Consider the following 20,199-nt stretch of genomic DNA (forward strand, 5'->3'; position numbering starts at 1 on the left):
AGTGTTAGCGTCATCAGTGCGGGTAGGAGTTGCTTCCACCCATTTAGAAACGTAGTCTACAGCTAACAATATATAAAAATGACCATTAGAATTTGGAAATAGACCCATGAAGTCAATGCCCCAAACATAAAAAATTTCACAGAAAAGCATAGTCTGTTGAGGCATCTCATCCCTCTTGGATATATTACCAAACCTTTGGCATGGGGAACAAGATTTACAAAATTCAGCAGCGTCTTTAAAAAGAGTAGGCCACCAGAATCCACAGTCTAAAATTTTTCTAGTTGTTCTTTGAGGGCCAAAATGTCCTCCACTCTCAGATGAGTGGCAGGCCTCTAAAATGGACTAGAATTCTGATTGAGGCACACACCGTCTAATTACCTGGTCAGCGCCACATCTCCATAAATATGGGTCATCCCATATATAATATTTGGACTCGCTTTTCAGCTTGTCTCTTTGATGCGTAGTAAAGTTTGGAGGAAAGGTGCGGCTGACTAGATAATTAGCTACAGGTGCATACCAGGGGACTACTTCAAATATTGCTTGTAAGTTGTCGAATGGGAAATTATCATTTATCGGAGTGGAGGTATCCTTAATGTGCTCAAGGCGACTCAAGTGGTCTGCCACTAGATTCTGGTTACCATTCCTATCCTTAATTTCTAAATCGAATTCTTGTAGTAGCGGTATCCAACGTATAAGCCTTAGTTTGGACTCCTTTTTAGCTAATAAATACTTTAGAGCTGCATGGTCTGAATACACTACTACTTTAGCACCAAGTAAATAGGCTCGGAATTTATCCAGAGCAAAAACAATAGCAAGAAGCTCTTTCTCAGTAGTAGTGTAATTAGACTGAGCAGCGTCTAAAGTCTTAGACGCATAAGCAATTACGAAAGGGTCCTTATCTTCACGCTGAGCCAGCGCTGCTCCTACTGCATGATTGGAAGCATCGTACATGATTTCAAATGGCTGGCTCCAGTCTGGTCCTCTCACAATTGGAGTTTGAGTTAGGGCGGTCTTCAGTTTATCAAACGCTTGTTCGCAATCCTCACTGAACTCGAACTCAATATCTTTCTGCAGTAGTCTGGATAAGGGTAGTGCTACCTTACCGATGTCCTTAATGAATCTCCGGTAAAAACCTGCATGGCCAAGGAACGAACGGACTTCCCTCACAGAGGAGGGGTAAGGTAAACTAGAAATAACATCCACCTTTGCTGGATCTACAGAAATGCCAGTATTAGACACAACATGTCCTGGTACAATCCCTTGTTTTACCATAAAGTGACATTTTTCAAAATTCAATACAAGGTTCGTACTAACACATCTATCTAATACTCTAGATAAACTATCTAAGCAAAGGCTAAATGAATTACCATAAATGCTAAAATGATCCATAAAAGCCTCCATACAGTTCTCAATAAGGTCAGAGAAAAGATTCATCATGCACCTTTGGAAAGTAGCTGGTGCATTGCATAAGCCAAAGGGCATTCTCTTATAAGCATAAGTGCCAAAAGGACATGTAAAATTAGTCTTTTCCTGATCTTCAGGAGCTATATGGATTTGAAAATAGCCTGTATAACCATCTAAAAAGCAATAATAGGATTTACCTGACAGGCGATCAAGCATCTGATCAATGAATGGCAAGGGGTAATGATCCTTGCGAGTGGCTTGGTTGAGACGCCTATAGTCAATGCAAAGTCTCTATGAATTCTACACTCTAGTTGTCAAAAGCTCTCCATGCTCATTTTTTACTGTTGTGATTCCAGACTTCTTGGGCACTACTTGTACTGGACTGACCCATTCGCTATCTGAGATGGGGTAAATGATATCTTCTTCAAGTAGCCTGGTCATTTCTTTCTTGACAACTTCTAAGCTGGTGGGATTCAATCTTCTTTGAGGTTGACGGGCAGGCTTTTCTCCCTCTTCTAGAAATATTCTGTGCTCACAAACTTGAGGGTTGATGCCTACTATATTCGCCAGGCTCCATCCAATTTCTTTCTTGTGTTTTCTCAGCACACTGAGTAGCTGTTCTTCTTGTTGGAAAGTGAGTCCCCTTGCAATGATAACTGGAAACTTTTGCTTGTCCTCAAGGTAAGCATACTTGAGGTGTGGAGGGAGGGGTTTTAATTCTAATTTCTGCTCATGGTCAAGCTCTGGATTATCTGGGGCTGGTGATAATGGTGAAGTGCTCTCATTGTCCTCCGAGAATGTCCCCACACTTGGACTTTGTCCTGTGTACTTCTCTTCCAACTCCTCCTGGTGAACTTCAGCCACGGTTTCATCTATGATGTCGCACTGGGAGATAGAATGATCATCTGGAGGGTGCTCCATAGCTCCATTTAAACTGAATTTCACTATTCTGCCATCTATTTCAAAAGAATAAGTTCCGAAAAATGCGTCCATCTTGAACTTTAAAGTCTTCAGGAATGGTCTTCCAAGCAGGATTGATGATGGCCTTCCTGAGTCATTAGGGGGCATTTCCAGGATATAGAAGTCAATGGGAAATGTGAGCCCCTTAATGCTCACTAATACATCTTTAGCATTTCCAACCACTGTAATAATGCTTTTATCTGCTAACACAAAACGAGCTGTCGACCTTTTTAAGGGAGGGAGCCTCAAAGTATCATATATAGACAAAGGCATTATACTGACACATGCTCCTAAATCACACATGCAGTCAGAAAATATCACACCTCCAATAGTACAGTTAACCATACATGGACCTGAATCACTACACTTTTCAGGTATACCTCCCATTAAAGCAGATATAGAACTACCTAAAGGTATAGTTTCTAATTCATTAATTTTGTCTTTATGTATACATAAATCTTTTAGAAACTTTGCGTATTTAGGTACTTGCTGAATAACATAAAAAAGGGGAACAGTTATCTCAACCTTTTTGAATATTTCTACCATTTTGGGATCAAGTTCCATCTGCTTCCTGGGCTTCCTTGAAATTTGTGGAAATGGAATAGGAAGGGCGTTTTCTGTAGGGTCTGCATCCCTTGGTGCTTCCTTCTATGGTTGAGCTTCTTCTTCTTCAACCACGTCTTGTACGTCCTCTTCCTCTTCAGCATCTTCTACTTCCACCACCTCTTCAGCGTCTTCTACCTCCACCACCTCTTCAGCTGAGGCGTGCTCTGGTGGGATGGGCTCCTCCTGATTCCTCTCTTGCAGTGTGGTTCCGAACCTTAGGGTGATGGCATCGATGCCACCCTTTGGATTGGGTAAGGGTTGAGAAGGAATTCCACTGGAGCTTGCATGTTGAGTGTTTGAAGTATTGGATGATCCCAGCTTAGAGATGAGAGCTTGTATAGCAGATGTTAGACCGTTAAGTGAACTTTCCACGTTCTTTTGTCCTTGTGCAATGGATTGAAACACCTTGTCACTCGGAGAGGAATTAGATTGAGTGATCTGCGGAACTTGTTGTTGGTTGTGCTGTGCTCCTTGGGATTGCCTTAGGTGAGGTACTCTGTAAGGCTAGTTCTGGTTTTGCTGCCTGTTGTTGTTATTATTCCACCTCTGATTTCCCTGATTCTCTCTGCCTCCTCTGTTATTGTTGTCCCTCCAACCCTGGTTAGAATTATCTCTCCAACCTTGGTTGGAATTGTCCTGCCATCCATGGTTGTAGCTGCCACCTTGATTGTATCCTTGATTGGGGCGGTCATAGAAGTTATGAGTGGCCGCCACAGTGTTGTCTTCCTGCTGGAGCTGCGGACATTCATCAGTATAATGGATATAATCAGCACAGATCCCGCATACTCTTTGTGGAACCAACTGTTGGCTTTGCTGTGGTGGAGGGGGCTGAGCTTGTTATTGACTCAACTGCATCTGCTTCAGTAAGTTGGTCATTTCACAGATACTCTAAGTTAGAGCAGCAGTCTCTCTGCAAGAGGATACTTTTGCAACAACTTTTGACCGGCTTTATTTTTGTCTGTGATTCCGAGTAGATTCAGCTAAGCCGCTGATCAATTGCCATGCCTCATCAGTGGTCTTGTACTTTTTCATAGACCCATTGCTAGCACTTTCCAACGTTGTCTTATCTTAAGGCCTCATGCCTTGTGTGATGTAGCTGAGCAACACTATCTTGTCAATCATATGGTGGGGGCATGCTTCCAGAAGATTGTTGAAGTGCTCCCAGTATTCGTAGAGAGTCTCGGATTCGTCCTGAACAATTATTGAAATGTCTTTCCTCAGTTTATCAGTAACTTCAGCCGGAAAGAATATTTCCAAAAATTTTCTTCTAAGCATATCCCAGTTAGAAACAGTTGTTGTGGGTTGAGTGTAGTACCACTCTCTCGCTTTTCCCTCAAGAGAAAATGGGAAGGCTTTTAACAAAGTAGAAGTTTCATCTGCACCATCACGTCTGACAGTAGAACAGGCTGCTTGGAAATCCCTAAGGTGCTAGATAGGCTCTTGAGCAGGTAAGCTATGAAACTTAGGCATCAAGTTGAGTAGTGCAGTATTTATTTCAAAATTTGTAGCCACCGCTGGGTGGTGCACTTGAAACGGTTGCATTGTAAAATCAGGGGCTCCAGCTTCCTGGATAGTAACTCTCCTAGGTGCTGCCATGTCACCTGCACGTAAATCAACCGAATCAGTAGAACGGGAGCTTGTTTCTTCCTTACGTAACCTTTTAGATTTGCCCTTGGGGAGGACTAACCGATGCCGAGCTTGCCTTATACGTGAAATAGTTCTTTCAATCTCAGGATCAAATACTGGCAAGCTTGGATTAGGAAGTGAACGCGTCATTTAATGAAAGAAACATGCAGCTCATAGTAGCAAAATAAAATAAAATACAAATAAATAAATTCTAATCAATAAATTAGCACTCTATTGCAACTCCCCGGCAACGGCGCCAAAAATTGACGTGGCGGAAATTGGCGAATTAAGAAATTAATATAAGAGATGCGTTGCAAGTACAGTTCTCAATCAACAAAAATTCGCTTATCAATTTAGAAGGGTTGTCACAAAATTAGAATTAAAATACTGGGAGTATGAATCCCAGGTCATCTCCCAACGAGTTGCAGAAAATGTCCTATTTTATTAATCAAATGTTTTCCAAAAGGGTTGGAGTTTGATAGACAAGAAATTAAATCAGAAAAATTATGTAATTTAAATAAAAACCTTGACCGGGAGTAGATTAGTCGGAACTCCTATCCTTGTTGGAGTTCTCCCAAGATTAATTGATAATTGAAGATTGTTCTGCTCAGTCATCCTTTACCAGATAAAGGAAAGTCAAGCAAGTTGGAAGTCAGTTTCTACTCACAAGTTCTAATCCTCTCCCTTGGGAAGGACTAGTATCAGTGACTAGAGGGCGACCCAATGATAAACCCAATTATAATTTTACTCTTGAGCATTCCAACTCAAGGTCCTCCTTTCAACCAACTCCCAATCAAGTTATAGAACTACTCGCTCATTATGATTGTAAACCTCACAAAATAAGAAAGAGAAATAAAGGAAGACATGATAAATAATAATCAAAAAGATCAATTAATAATGAAAATAGTTTTTGTATTACTAAATTCTAAAAATAATCTAATAGTAATTCTGAACAAATTAAAGATATGAAAGAGTAAGTAACAAGTAAGGAAAACAAACTAGAATGATGAAGTCTTGGTGGAGGTAATAACCCTTCTCAATATCCCAATCCAAAAAGCAATAAAAACAAAATCCTAAGAACTATAAATGTGTGGAGAGAAAACTTAGAGGAGGAGTAAATTCAGATCTAAAAACTAAAATTATGTGGAATGAATGTTGTCCCAGGTCTCTGCATGTTCCCTGGCTCTAATCTACTTTTCTGAGCCGAAAACTGGGTCAAAACAGGGCCCAAAATCGCCCCCAGCAAATTCTGCAAATTCTGCAGATCGCGCACGTCATGTGATCGCGTTATCCACGCGTTCGCGTCATCCAGCATTTTGCCTTGCCACGCATGCGCGTCGTCCACGCATTCGCGTCACTCATACAGCTTTCAATTCACGCGTTCGCGTCAGGCACGCGAGCGCGTCACTGCAATTTCCTCTATTTCGCGCGGTCGCATGAGCCATGCGTCCGCGTCGCTTCTCACTGGTCATCTCCTTAGTTTCTTGTGTTCCTTCCATTTTTGCAAGCCTCCTCTCCAATTTCCAATTCATTCATGCCCTATAAAGCCTGAAACACTTAACACACAGATCACGGCATCTAATGGAATAAAGGAGAATTAAAATACATAATTAAAAGTCTCTAGGAAGTAAGTTTTCAACCATGGAGTAATTTTGGGAAGGAATTATAAATACATGCTAATCATATGAATAAGTGGGTAAAGATTTGATAAAATCACACAATTAAACACAATATAAACCATAAAATAATGGTTTATCACCTACCTGTGCCTCCAAATTTCTAATGGAAGACCTTGTTTCAGTCATGAAACTTAGTGTGGTTTTAGATAGATCAGAGACTATGGCTGCTAAACTAGAGAGACTCTGCTCAGAATTCTCTGTCTGTTGCTGAGAAGATGATGGAAAAGGCTTGCTATTGCTAAACCTATTTCTTCCACCATTATTGTTGTTGAAGCCTTGATTAGGCTTCTATTGATCCTTCCATGAGAGATTAGGATGATTCTTCCATGAAGGATTGTAGGTGTTTCCATAGGTTTTCCCCATGTAATTCACCTCTTCCATTGCAGGGTTCTCAGGATCATAAGCTTCTTCTTCAGAACATGCTTCTTTAGTACTGCCTGTTGCTGCTTGCATTCCAGACAGACTCTGAGAAATCATATTGACTTGCTGAATCAATATTTTATTCTAAGCCAATATGGCATTCAGAGTATCAATCTCAAGAACTCCTTTCTTCTGACTTGTCCCATTATTCATAGGATTCCTTTCAGAAGTGTACATGAATTGGTTATTTGCAACCATTTCAATGAGTTCCTGGGCTTCTTCAAACGTCTTCTTTAGATGAAGAGATCCACCAGTAGAGTTGTCCAATGACATCTTGGACAGTTCAGACAGACCATCATAGAATATGCATATGATACTCCATTCTGAAAGCATGCCAGAAGGACACCTTCTGATCAATTGCTTGTATCTTTCCCAAGCTTCATAGAGGGATTCGCCTTCCTTTTGTCTGAAGGTTTGGACTTTCACTCTAAGCTTGCTCAATTTTTGAGGTGGAAAGAACTTTGCCAAAAAGGCATTGACCAGCTTTTTCCAAGAGTTCAGGCTTTCTTTAGGTTGTGAGTCCAACCATGTCCTAGCTCTGTCTCTAACAGCAAAAGGGAAGAGCATAAGTCTGTAGACCTCAGGGTCAACCCCATGGGTCTTAACAATGTCACAAATTTGCAAGAATTCAGCTAAAAACTGATGAGGATCTTCCAATGGAAGTCCATGATACTTGCAATTCTGCTACATTAGAGAAACCAATTGAGGCTTAAGCTCAAAGTTGTTTGCTCCAATTGCAGGAATTGAGATACTCCTTCCACAGAAGTCAGAAGAAGGTACAATGAAGTCACCAAGAATCTTCCTTGCATTGTTGGCATTGTTGTTATTTTCAGCTGCCATGTCTTCTTCTCTTTTGAAAATTTCTATTAGGTCCTCTCTAGAGAGTTGTGCTTTAGCTTCTCTTAGCTTTCTCTTCAAGGTCCTTTCAGGTTCAGGATCAGCATCAACAAGAATGCCTTTGTCCTTGTTCCTGCTCATATGAAAGAGAAGAGAACAAGAAAGTATGGAATCCTCTATGTCATAGTATAGAGATTCCTTGAGGTGTCAGAGGAAAAGAAGAATAGAAGGATGAGGTAGAAAGGAGAATTCGAACTTATAGAGAGGGAGCGAGTCCGGCTTGCTAAAAGAGGGGGAGTGTTAGTCTTAAATAGAAAAAGGTGAGGAGGGAGAATAATTTTCGAAAACAAAATTAAAAAAAATTTAAATTAATTAAAAGGAATTTTGAAAAAGTGGTTGATGGTTTTCGAAAATTAAAAGTGAGAAAGTGGTTAAGTGATTTTGAAAAAGATTTTGAAATTAGCAATCAGAATTAAAAACTAATTTACCTCCCTTGTGTTGTCTTGGCGTTAAACGCCCAGAATGGATACCATTCTGGGCGTTTAACGCCCAAAATATTACCCTTTTGGGCGTTTAACGCCTAGCCAGGTACCTTGGCTGGCGTTTAAATGCCAGTTTTCCTTCTTCACTGGGCGTTTTGAACGCCCATCTTTTTCTCTGTGATTCCTTTGCTGTATGTTCTGAATCTTCAATTCTCTATATTATTGACTTGAAAAGACATAATTTTGAAATTTTTTTGAATTTTTAATGATGAAAAACAACAAAATAAAACTAATCATGGAAAACTATGATCAGATAAACAATGCATGCAAAGCACCAAACTTAGAAATTTTCATATTAGAGACACTAACAGATTGAGAATGCACATGAGAAACAACAAAAGACACAAAATAAGAGAATTTAAAGATCAGACCCAAGAAAATCATCAAGAACAGCTTGAAGATCGATGAAGAACATAATGCATATATTCGAAAAATGCAAGAAAATTAAAAATATGCAAGACACCAAACTTAGAAATAGACACTAGACTCAAATAACGAAAAGCAGAAAATTTTTGGTTTTTATGATTTTATTAATTTTTTGTATTTTTTTGAAAATTATTTGAAAAAGAAAATAAGGAATTCAAATTTCTTAATGAGAATTCCAAGAATCATACAATGTTAGTCTAAAACTCCGGTCCAGGAATTAGACATGGCTTACTAGCCAGCCAAGCTTTCAGTGAAAGCTTCGGTCCAAAATACTAGATTTGGCCAATGGCCAGCCAAGCTTTAGCAGATCATTACATTCAACAGCAAGATTGATAGAAATCAACAAGCTCTTGTGATGATAAGTTGAAACCTCGGTCCAAAAGATTAGAATGGTTTCACAGACAACCAGACTTCAACAGATCATCATGAAACTCTAGAATTCATTCTTAAAAATTCTAAAAAGAAATTTTCGAAAATAAAATAAAATAAAAAAAATAAAGGCTTAAAAAAAATAAAATTACCTAATCTGAGCAACAAGATGAACCGTCAGTTGTCCAAACTCAAACAATCCCTGGCAACGGCGCCAAAAACTTGGTACACAAAATCGTGATCGCACACTTTTCACACAACTCTGTGCAGCTGACTAGCAAGTGCATTGGGTCATCCAAGTAATACCTTACGTGAGTAAGGGTCGATCCCACGGAGATTGTCGGCTTAAAGTAAGCTATGGTCATCCTTGAAAATCTCAGTCAGGAGGATTCAAATGGTTATGGAATTTTGATAATTAAAATATAATTAAAACAGAAAATAAGATAGAAATACTTATGTAATTCATTGGTGGGATTTCAGATAAGCGTATGAAGATGCTTTGTTCTTTCTGAACCTTTGCTTTCCTATTGCCTTCATCCAATCATTCATACTCCTTTCCATGGCAAGCTATATGTTGGGGGATCACCATTGTCAATGGCTACCATCCGTCCTCTCAGTGAAAATGGTCCAAATGCGCTGTCACCGCACGGCTAACTATCTGTCAATTCTCACCCAAGCCTTCATAAAAGATATCTAGTTGGGTCCATTTGGAGAACATGTCCGGAGGGCATTGCCTAGTCTGTAGCTTTTATCTCTCCCAAGCTTCATAAAGAGTTTTACCCTCCTTCTGTCTGAAGGTCTGAACCTCCAACCTAAGCTTAGTCAGCTTCTTTGGTGGAAAAAATTTAGTAAGAAACTCAATAACAACCTTTTCCCAAGTATTCAAACTCTCCTTTGGTTGGGAATCTAGCCATAGCTTTGCATTATCCCTCAGAGCAAACGGAAAGAGCATGAGTCTGTACACCTCAGGGTTCACTCCATTTGTCTTCACAGTATCACATATCTGCAGAAAATCAAAAATAAATTGATTTGGATCCTCATGAGGAAGTCCATGATACTGGAAGTTTTGTTGCACCAGGGTGACCAATTGTGGCTTCAACTCAAAGTTGTTTGCAGCTATGGGAGGCACCACAATGCTTTTTCCATAAGGATCTGCAATAAGGGTAGAATAAGAGCCAAGCGCTCTCCTTTGTTGCTCATCTCCATTCGGATTTACCATATTGGCATTAACAGCATTATTATTATTCATAGTGGACTCTGCAGCCTTGTAAAGTCTTGCTTGTTGTAAACTTCGCCTACAAGTCCTTTCAGGTTCAGGATCAAAGTCTAACAGAGGTTACTTGTCCCTATTCCTGCTCATAAACAGACAGAAGACAAGAAAAGATGGGATTCTCTACGTCAGAGTGCAGAGAACTCCTAGTGAGGTAACTTATGTAGAGAAATAAAAAAATAAAAATACTAAATAAATAAATAAATAAATTCAAAAATAATAACTGAAATTAAATAAAAGAATTTCGAAATTTAACAAAAAAAATAAACAGGAAAATTAAAATAAATTTAACTAGGTAACACCAAACTTAATTTCAGAAAATAAGGAAAAATATTGATACTATTATTAAAGAAAATTTCGAAAATAATAAGGCAAAATATAAATAAAATTAAAACTAAAACGCCTAATCTAAGCAATCAAAACAACTGATAGTTGTTAATCACTATCAATCCCCGGCAACGGCGCCAAAAATGTTGTGCGGAATTTCTATAACCATAAATTAACCGGCAAGTGCACCGGGTCTTACCAAGTAATACCTCAGGTGAGTGAGGGTCGATCCCATGAAGATTGATGGATCAAGCAACAATAATTGAGTGATAGACTTAGTCAGGCAAATAGAAAGTAATGTTTGGGAATTTAAAAGACATTAAACAATATAAAGAATATTGAAGAAGGGCAAGTAAATAAATTGGGAATAAAGTATGGAGAAGATAGTTAAGATTTCAGAGTTATCTATTTTTCCGGATTAACTTTTCTTACTAACTATTTTAATTATGCAGGATTTAATTCATGGCAAATTATGTGTGACTAGACCCTAATTCCTTAGACCTTTCTAGTCTCCTCTAAAATTCATCAACTGCCAATTCCTTGGTCAATTAATTCCAATTAGAGGGTGAAGTTCAAATTCCAGTTTATATGCCACAAAAACTCTAATTAACCAAATATAAAAGGATTATATGTCACGTATCCCGTTAAGTCCAGATAATTAGAAGTTTAGGAGAAATTGTTTTCAAGCTGTTGTTCAAGTAAAGAGCTTTTCCATGTTATACAAGAACTCAATTAGAAAGAGGTTCATACTTCCGTTCCACCCAAATTCATAAAATAAAGAACAAAAACAATTCTTGAATCATAAATCAATACATAAATTAAAATAGAAAAAGCAACAGAATCAATCCATACAAATAGACAGAGCTCCTAACCTTAACAATGGAGGTTTAGTTGCTCATGGTTCAGAGAAGAAAACTAGGATTCAGGTAAACTGTAAAAAATACGGAATGTAAATTGGAATAGAATCCCCCTTTAGGAAAGAAATGTTTCTTCCTTTTATATCTAATCCTAATAATTTAAAATCTAATTTATAAAACTAAAATAATATCTTTTCCTCAAATTAAGATTTGAATTTAAATAAGAATTAATTAGATAATCACTAAGTCTTCAGTTGATGGATGGGGACCACTTGTCTCGTCCATTCTACAGCTTCTAATATGTGTTTTCTGGGCTGGAAACTGGGTCAAAATAGCCCCGAAATCGCCCCCAGTGCTTTTCTGCATTTTCTGCATGTGGCACATGTCACGTGTACGCATCAGTCATGCGTACGCGTCGATGGTCTTTTTCGCGTGTCACGCGTACGCGTCGGTAACGTGCACGCGTCGCTGTGCAAATCTTCAAATTACGCGTACGCGTCAATCACGCGCACGCTGATAAACCCCATTTGTAGGGTTTATCTTGTGTTGAATTTAGAGCATTTTGATAACCTTTCCTCACATTTATTCAATAAAATAGCATCGTTTTATAACTTCTCCTTTAATTGTGCTTAAGAGTGAAAACATGCTTTTTAGGACTTAGAATAGCTAAATTTAATTCACCTTGATTCCACTAGATGCCTTGATATGTTTGTTAAGTGATTTCAGATTTAGGAGGCAAAGATTGGATCAAGGGAATGAAGGAAAAGCATATAAAAATGGAGAACTCATGAAGAAATGAAGGAATCGCAAAAGCTGTCAAGCCGACCTCTTTGCACTTAAACGACCTTAACTTGAGCTACAGAGGTCCAAATGATGCGGTTCCAGTTGCGTTGGAAAGCTAACATCTGGGACTTTAAAATGATATAAGATTTTCTGTAGTTGCATTTTTCATAGGGATGCGCACACGCACGGTACGTGTACGCACCGATGGGTGCATATGATTCACTTAGTCAAACACGTGGCCAGCGATTTTAGAAGCCTTGTGGGCCCAATCCAACTCATTTCATATGCTATTTAAGCCAAGGATTGAAGGAGAATTAATATACTTTCACACATTAGTTTAGTTTAGTTTAATTTTTGGAGGGAAAGTTAGTTTTTGAGAGAGAAGCTCTCACTTCTCTCTAGGATTAGAATTAGGATTAGGTTTAGATCTAGATCTACTTCTTCTTCTTCTCTCTTAATTTTCCTTTTCATTCCTTAATTGTTCTGTTGTAGTTGTAGAATTCTTCTTCTCTTGTAATCCATTTGTATTGTTAGATGTAGTTTATGAACTTTCTTTTGTAGATCTACATTTCTCCTTCAATGCAATTGGTAAGTTCTTTGTTGTTTCATAATTGTTTTCCTTTTTCTATTGTTGATCTCTTGCTATTCTAGTTAGATCTCTCTTTAATTCTTGCAATTCATGTTGTTTACTTTTATTGCCTTATATATGTTTGATGAATTGCTTCTTCTAGTTGTTGGTTAGATTTTGTTCCTTTAATTCTTGCAATTAATAATGTTTACCTTTAATGCCTTCTATGTGTTTGTTGAAATGCCTCTTCTAGATATGAGTTAGATTTTATTCCTTTTGGCCTAGGTAGAGTAATTAGTAATGCTTGAGTTACCTAATTCCTTTGTTGATTGATAATTAGAAGTTGCTAATTGATTTGGATACCACTAAAGCTAGTCTTTCCCTTGGGAGTTGGCTAGGACTTCTGGAATCAAGTTGATTCATCCACTTGAATTTCCTCCATGGTTAGAGGTTAACTAAGTGGTAGCAATGGACAATTCTCATCACAATTGAGGAGGATAATGAGGATAGGACTTTCAATTCTCATAACCTTGCCAAGAGCTTTTCATAGTTGTTAGTTTATTTTCATTGCATTTTACATTACTTGTCTCCTACCTCAAAAACCCCCAAAGATACTTCATAACCAATAACAAGGACACTTTATTGCAATTCTTAGGTTTATAAACTTAGGGGTTTGTACTAGTGACAAACAAATTTTTGTATGAAAGGATTATTGTTGGTTTAGAAACTATACTTGCAACGAAAATTCATTTGTGAATTCTAAACCACACAAAAGTCTTCTCATCAAAATAGCGCCATTGCCGGGAAGTTGCAATGGTGTTGTGTTTTTGGTTATTGTATATATGTGAATATTGTTAATATGTTTGCCTTTTGCCTCTTTGTTAGTTCTTGCTAGTTTTAGGATTTAATTTCCTTTTTTCTTATTTGATTTTATTTTCATTTTCTCTTGCTATCATGAATTCTCACTTTGGATATGAGTTTGGTTCTAATTGTGTTGTAAGAAATATGGACTTTAATGACAACATGTACCAAGGATGGAACACTTCTAGATGGGAGGAACCACAAGGAATTGATCACTCCTATTGGCAACAACCTCCGGATGCGTATAGGTATAATTTTCATCCTAATGCATGTCAATCCAATGGCTATGGTGAAACTTTATGTGAAATTCAACTACCATCATCATATGCCTATGACTCTTATCCTCAACATGAACCTCAACTATTCTCACAAGCCTCTCATTACCAAACACCGTCCTATGATCCACATCCATCACATGACCAATCACCCATACCATATTCTTATGACCATTATGAGCAAGAACCTTTAGAAAAACCACAACCTTATCATGACTACTATGAAGAACCACCTCAATATTCACCATCTCCATACCCTTACCAAGAAGAACCACCTTCCTACTATGAACCCTTTCTCCAAAATAATGAACCCCCTTATCCACCCCAAGCCCCAATAGATGATTCTCTCACCTTGCTACTTCAAGGATAAGCGGATATGCAAAGGAACACCCTAGAGTTTGTGACTAACTTGACCAAGGTAGTGCACACTTTAGCCTACCAATACTTGAACACTCAAGGTGATTCCATAGCCACATGTGAAGAATTCATTGAAGATCATGGCATGAAGGAGAGATTGGAAACTCTGGAGGATAATGAGGGATGCCATTTTGTATTAGAGCAATTGGAGGAGCCTATGGTTATTGAAGAAAAGGGAGAAGTGGTCGAAGATTTAGGAGATGTTGGAAGTCCATGGGAATGTAGCATCATGGAGCACTCTTCCAAGAAGTTTGATATTGATGTTAAGGAGGGTGCGCAACCTCCAAGGTATATCATCGTTGGAGACTTGGAAGAGGCTTATCAAGAGATGGATTCAATCATGGATAAATTTCTCTCTACAATGGAATCCTCTCCCATTGGACATGAAGTTGAAATTATAGAAGAATGTGCACAACCTCCCATACCCTTGGTGAGCAATGAGAAAAAGAGCGAATCGGAAGAAAGCTACCAAGGGGAAAAAGTTGAATTGGTGTATATCGAAATTGAAGAATATGAAGAGGTTGATCAAGGGATGGATTCATTCATCAATGAATTCCTATCCAAAATTAAATCACCTCCCATTGGGCAAGAAATCGAAGTTCTTGAAGACAACACCATGCTAAGTGATAAAAGGGAAAAGGTTAAAATTAAAGAGGCTTGCGAAGAGGTGGAAACAACTAAAGAAGATCCTAAAGAAGTAGACCTCGCATTGTCTAAGTATGGGGAGGTCTTCCTCCCCAAGTCACCATCCAACACAACATTCAAGTGGGTAAAATTCTTATCCCTAAGCTTTACTTTCTCACTTGAATATGGTTTGATTGAAAATGATGGTCAAATTAGAGCTCTTTGTGGAGTTAAGAGTAGGAAAGAGTTGTGTAGTGGTTGGAAACATCATTCTAAGCTCATGACGGTTGCAAGCTCAAAATTCAAGAGCAATGGTTGGTGTGGATCCAAATTGCATGGGTCTAGGAAGTTGTTTGGAACTTTCTATGAGAATTCTAAGGTCATGCCACCCGGATGGAATAATGATGACCAATCTGGGGACGGGTGTCAAAACAAAGTGTGGGATCCCGGATCGCACAAGGAAAATCAAATTTGGAAGCTCATGGTTTGTGAAGATCTCCATCAAAGCTTGAAGATATTAACTTTGAAGAATGGAGCTTATTGGAGATTCAAGCATTGGTGGATGTTCAAGGATAGTTTCAAGCACAAGCCACCTTGAGAGGAGCTCCCCATAAGTCCAACTTAAGGACAATAAACAAAAGTGCTAGGTGGGAGACACCCCACCATGGTAAAATCTTTCTTTTTTTCTCTTTTGCGCATATTGGTTAAAATAGTTTAATATCATGTTTTGATTGATTTGTTGAGTTTGTTTGGTAGTTTAGTATCTTAAATAAGGTTTTATGGTGTTTTGGTAGTTGTTTGGAGGTTTGGAATGCTTGGATTGGTGCAAAAAAAAAAAGAGCACCATCCGCGCATACGCGTGCATCAAGCATTTTCGCCTATCCCCGTGCACGCGCCATGTACGCGTACGCGTGGATTGAGAAATTCCACCCCAAGCCACAAACCCGAGAGTTGTGTGAACGCTGCGTACGCATTGGGCCTTTGGCACAAAACCACTCGCGCATACGCGTACATGACGCGTACGCGTCACTCTCGAAAAAAAAAGCCATCGACGCGCGCGCCATGCGCGCGTACGCGTGGATTTTCACCCTATTTTTTCCCTTTCTCCTTTCTCCTTTCTCCTTTCTTCTTCCTCTCTTAAAAAAAAAATTAAATTTTTTTTAATAACAAAAAAATAAATAAATAAATAAATAAATAAATAAATAAGTGAATAAATAAATAAAATACAAAAAAAATACAAAAAAGTTTTTTTTCTTTTCTTCCATTTTCTTTTATTGCATTTGCTTACTTTCATTCATTACATTTTAATTTTGTTTTATAGCTTGTTGTAATTTTCTTTTTTTTAGGTTTCTTATTTTAATAATGGTGTTGAATCTTCCTATTCAATCGTTGAGATTTTCTTGCATTATTTTGGTGCCTCTTGACTTGTTTGATATTGTTGGGTGATGAAACTTTTAAATCAATGCTTAATCTTGTATGACTCTTGTGTCTTTGTGCATTGATATGACCTAATATTGTTTTTTAAGACCCACCCTTTCTTATTTGAACTTGATGCTCAATATGTTCTTCATGCTTTGATTTTAATCTTGCATCAAGTGTTAGTTCATATGCCTTTGCCTATATTGTTTTCTCACTCACATGTTGTAGCTACCATGTAGTGAGAACCTTACCCTTATTTGGCATTAGGCCCGCCTATGTTCTCTTTGCTTTGATATCTTTGTTATAGGCTTAATTTTCTTTCTTTTTCTCTCCCTTTAGGTTGGCCACCAAGAAAGGAGGAAAAGAAAAAGCTTCGAAATGGGGCAACGAACAAGTCATCCGCACAACCTTTCGAAGAGGCTCATCAATTGGAGTAACACATCCGCCTTGCTCTTCTTTGCATGCACCGAGGACGGTGCAATCTTCAAGTGTGGGGAGGTCGTTCAACCGATCTCCATGGGTAACAATTTCCTTTTCAACACCAATTTTTTTTATTTTCTTCGTTAGATAATTGTTGCATTACATGATAGATTGCATGTTAGTTAGAATTTGTACATATTTTTACCACTTCTTTCCTATTAGGACTACTTGGTTAGGGTGATGATTTCTTTTCCAAGAAATTGTTTTTAGGGAAACCTACCAATTTAAAAACTTTTTGTTGAACTTGCTTGAAAGAATTTATTTTGGAACATGGTTTTTGAGCTAAGAACACAAGCTTGTGAGATTTGAGCCTAATGATGTGGTTACATCTTATAACCACTTATTTTTCCTTCTCGTGTGCATTGTTCTCTTTCTATGATTGTAATCTTTGATTTGTTTGATTCTTTATGTCCGTTATTTTGTGTATTCATGCATTTATATAATTGAGGCCATCATTTCATTTAGCTCACTTACCTAAATGGCCTTACCCTTCATCTTCCATTGTTAGCCAATTTGAGCCTATGCTTAACCCACTTTGTTCATAATTTTAGCACATTACAAGCATTAAAGCGAAAAACAATAAAAGTCCTTAATTTGGATCTTTGATTAGCTTAGGCTAGTGTGAGTATGTGTCATTTAAAGTGTGGGAAATCTTGGGACATTAGATGAATAAAAGGGTAGTTTTGTATTTTGGTTGTAAGTATTGGGAATTGGGTACATGCTCATGTGTGATGAATGTAAAACCTTGTGCACTGATGATCTTGTATATAGAAAGAAAAAATGAGAAAAAGGAAAAGGAAAAGAAAAGAAAAAAAACAATATGGAAAAGAAAAGAAAAAAATTTAGAAAAAGAAAGAAACAAAGAAAAAGAAAGAAATAAAAAGGGGACAAAATGCCCCAAAGCAAGGCTCAATAAGGGTCAATGCATAAGTGTTGTGAAATGAAAAGGAATACATGAGTATGCGAAAAAGTGAAAAAAATGGGTAGTTAGGTTAGCTTTGAAATTGTATAGGATGTCATAGGTTAGGTGGGAAGTTTAAGCTTATCAAAGATTCAAATTTCAAGCTCACTTGACCAAATATGCATCCTTACCTTGACCGTAGCCCCATTACAACGTAAAGAAAAGACCTCATGATACTTGTATGCATGCATGAAATATATGTTGATTGTTAGAAGAAAAACAAATCTTGGAAAGCATGATTAGGAGAGAATTGAGAGAATCGACCCTACACACTTGAGCGACTAGAGTGCAAACACTTCTGGTAAGGGTTCGATGCTCAATTCCGTGATTCCCGGCTTTCATAAGCTTTCTTCTTGCAAGTCTACTTGAACTTCACTTTTGTACTTGAATTGGTAGGATTCATGAGTCGTCCTAGGACCTTAGCCCTACTTGTGCATGTATGTCTTGGAGGATTGATTTATTTTTAACCAAGTAGGTAAATCATTTTGCATTTAGTTGCACTCATGTAGATAGTTGCATATAGGTAGGGTGCATTTAGTTAGACCTCATTGAATAAATGTTGATATCCTTTGTTTTCTCTTGGTTTAAGCATGAGGACAAGCTTGTTTTAAGTGTGGGGAGGTTGATAAACCCCATTTGTAGGGTTTATCTTGTGTTGAATTTAGAGCATTTTGATAACCTTTCCTCATATTTATTCAATAAAATAGCATGGTTTTATAACTTCTCCTTTAATTGTGCTTAAGAGTGAAAACATGCTTTTTAGGACTTAGAATAGCTAAATTTAATTCACCTTGATTCCATTAGATGCCTTGATATGTTTGTTAAGTGATTTCAGATTTAGGAGGCAAAGATTGGTTCAAGGGAATGAAGGAAAAGCATGTAAAAATGGAGAACTCATGAAGAAATGAAGGAATCGCAAAAGCTATCAAGCCGACCTCTTCACACTTAAACGACCATAACTTGAGCTACAGAGGTCCAAATGATGCAGTTCTAGTTGTGTTGGAAAGCTAACATCCGGGGCTTCAAAATGATATAATATTTGCCATAGTTTTATTTTGCATAGGGACGCGCACGCGCACGGTACGCATACGTGCCGATGGGTGCATATGATTCACTTAGTCAAACAAGTGGCCAGCGATTTTAGAAGCCTTGTGGGCCCAATCCAACTCATTTCTGATGCTATTTAAGCCAAGGATTGAAGGGAAATTAACAAACTTTCACACATTAGTTTAGTTTAGTTTAATTTTTGGAGGGAAAGTAAGTTTTAGAGAAAGAAGCTCTCACTTCTCTCTAGGATTAGAATTAGGATTATGTTTAGATCTAGATCTACTTTTTCTTCTTCTCTCTTAATTTTCCTTTTCCTTCCTTAATTGTTCTCTTCTAGTTGTAGAATTCTTCTTCTCTTGTAACCATTTGTATTGTTAGATGTAGTTTATGAACTTTCTTTTGTAGATCTACATTTCTCCTTCAGTGCAATTGGTAAGTTCTTTGTTGTTTCATAATTGTTTTCCTTTTTCTATTGTTGATCTCTTGCTATTCTAGTTAGATCTCTATTTAATTCTTGCAATTCATGTTGTTTACTTTTATTGCCTTCTATATGTTTGATGAAATGCTTCTTCTAGTTGTTAGTTAGATTTTGTTCCTTTAATTCTTGCAATTAATAATGTTTACCTTTAATTCCTTCTATGTGTTTGTTGAAATGCCTCTTCTAGATATGAGTTAGATTTTGTTCCTCTTGGCCTAGATAGAGTAATTAGTAATGCTTGAGTTACCTAATTCCTTTGTTGATTGATAATTAGAAGTTGTTAATTGATTTGGATACCACTAAAGCTAGTCTTTCCCTTGGGAGTTGGCTAGGACTTATGGAATCAAGTTGATTCATCCACTTGACTTTCCTCCATGGTTAGAGGTTAACTAAGTGGTAGCAATGGACAATTCTCATCACAATTGAGGAGGATAATGAGGATAGGACTTCCAATTCTCATAACCTTGCCAAGAGCTTTTCATAGTTGTTAGTTTATTTTCATTGCATTTTACATTACTTGTCTCCTACCTCAAAAACCCCCAAAGATACTTCATAACCAATAACAAGGACACTTTATTGCAATTCCTAGGTCGAACGACCCGAGGTTCTAATACTTCGGTTTATAAATTTAGGAGTTTGTACTAGTGACAAACAATTTTTTGTATGAAAGGATTATTGTTGGTTTAGAAACTATACTTGCAACGAAAATTTATTTGTGAATTTTAAACCACACAAAAGTCCAATCATCACACGCGTCACCATGGAAAGCTCTAAATCACGTGCACGCATCAGGTATGTGCACGTATCGCTCCTCACTGTCATCTCCTTTAATTCTTGTGCTGCATAAACTCCATCAAATCCTGCCGAATGCTACCTAAAATAAACAAAATTGCACAAGACTCAAAGTAGCATCCATATTGGCTAAAAGATAATTAATTCTTTATTAAACTCAACAAATTAGAA

The sequence above is a fragment of the Arachis ipaensis genome, chromosome B06 (genome assembly GCF_000816755.2).
Source record: "Arachis ipaensis cultivar K30076 chromosome B06, Araip1.1, whole genome shotgun sequence".
In the NCBI taxonomy this organism is placed as follows: Eukaryota; Viridiplantae; Streptophyta; class Magnoliopsida; order Fabales; family Fabaceae; genus Arachis; species Arachis ipaensis.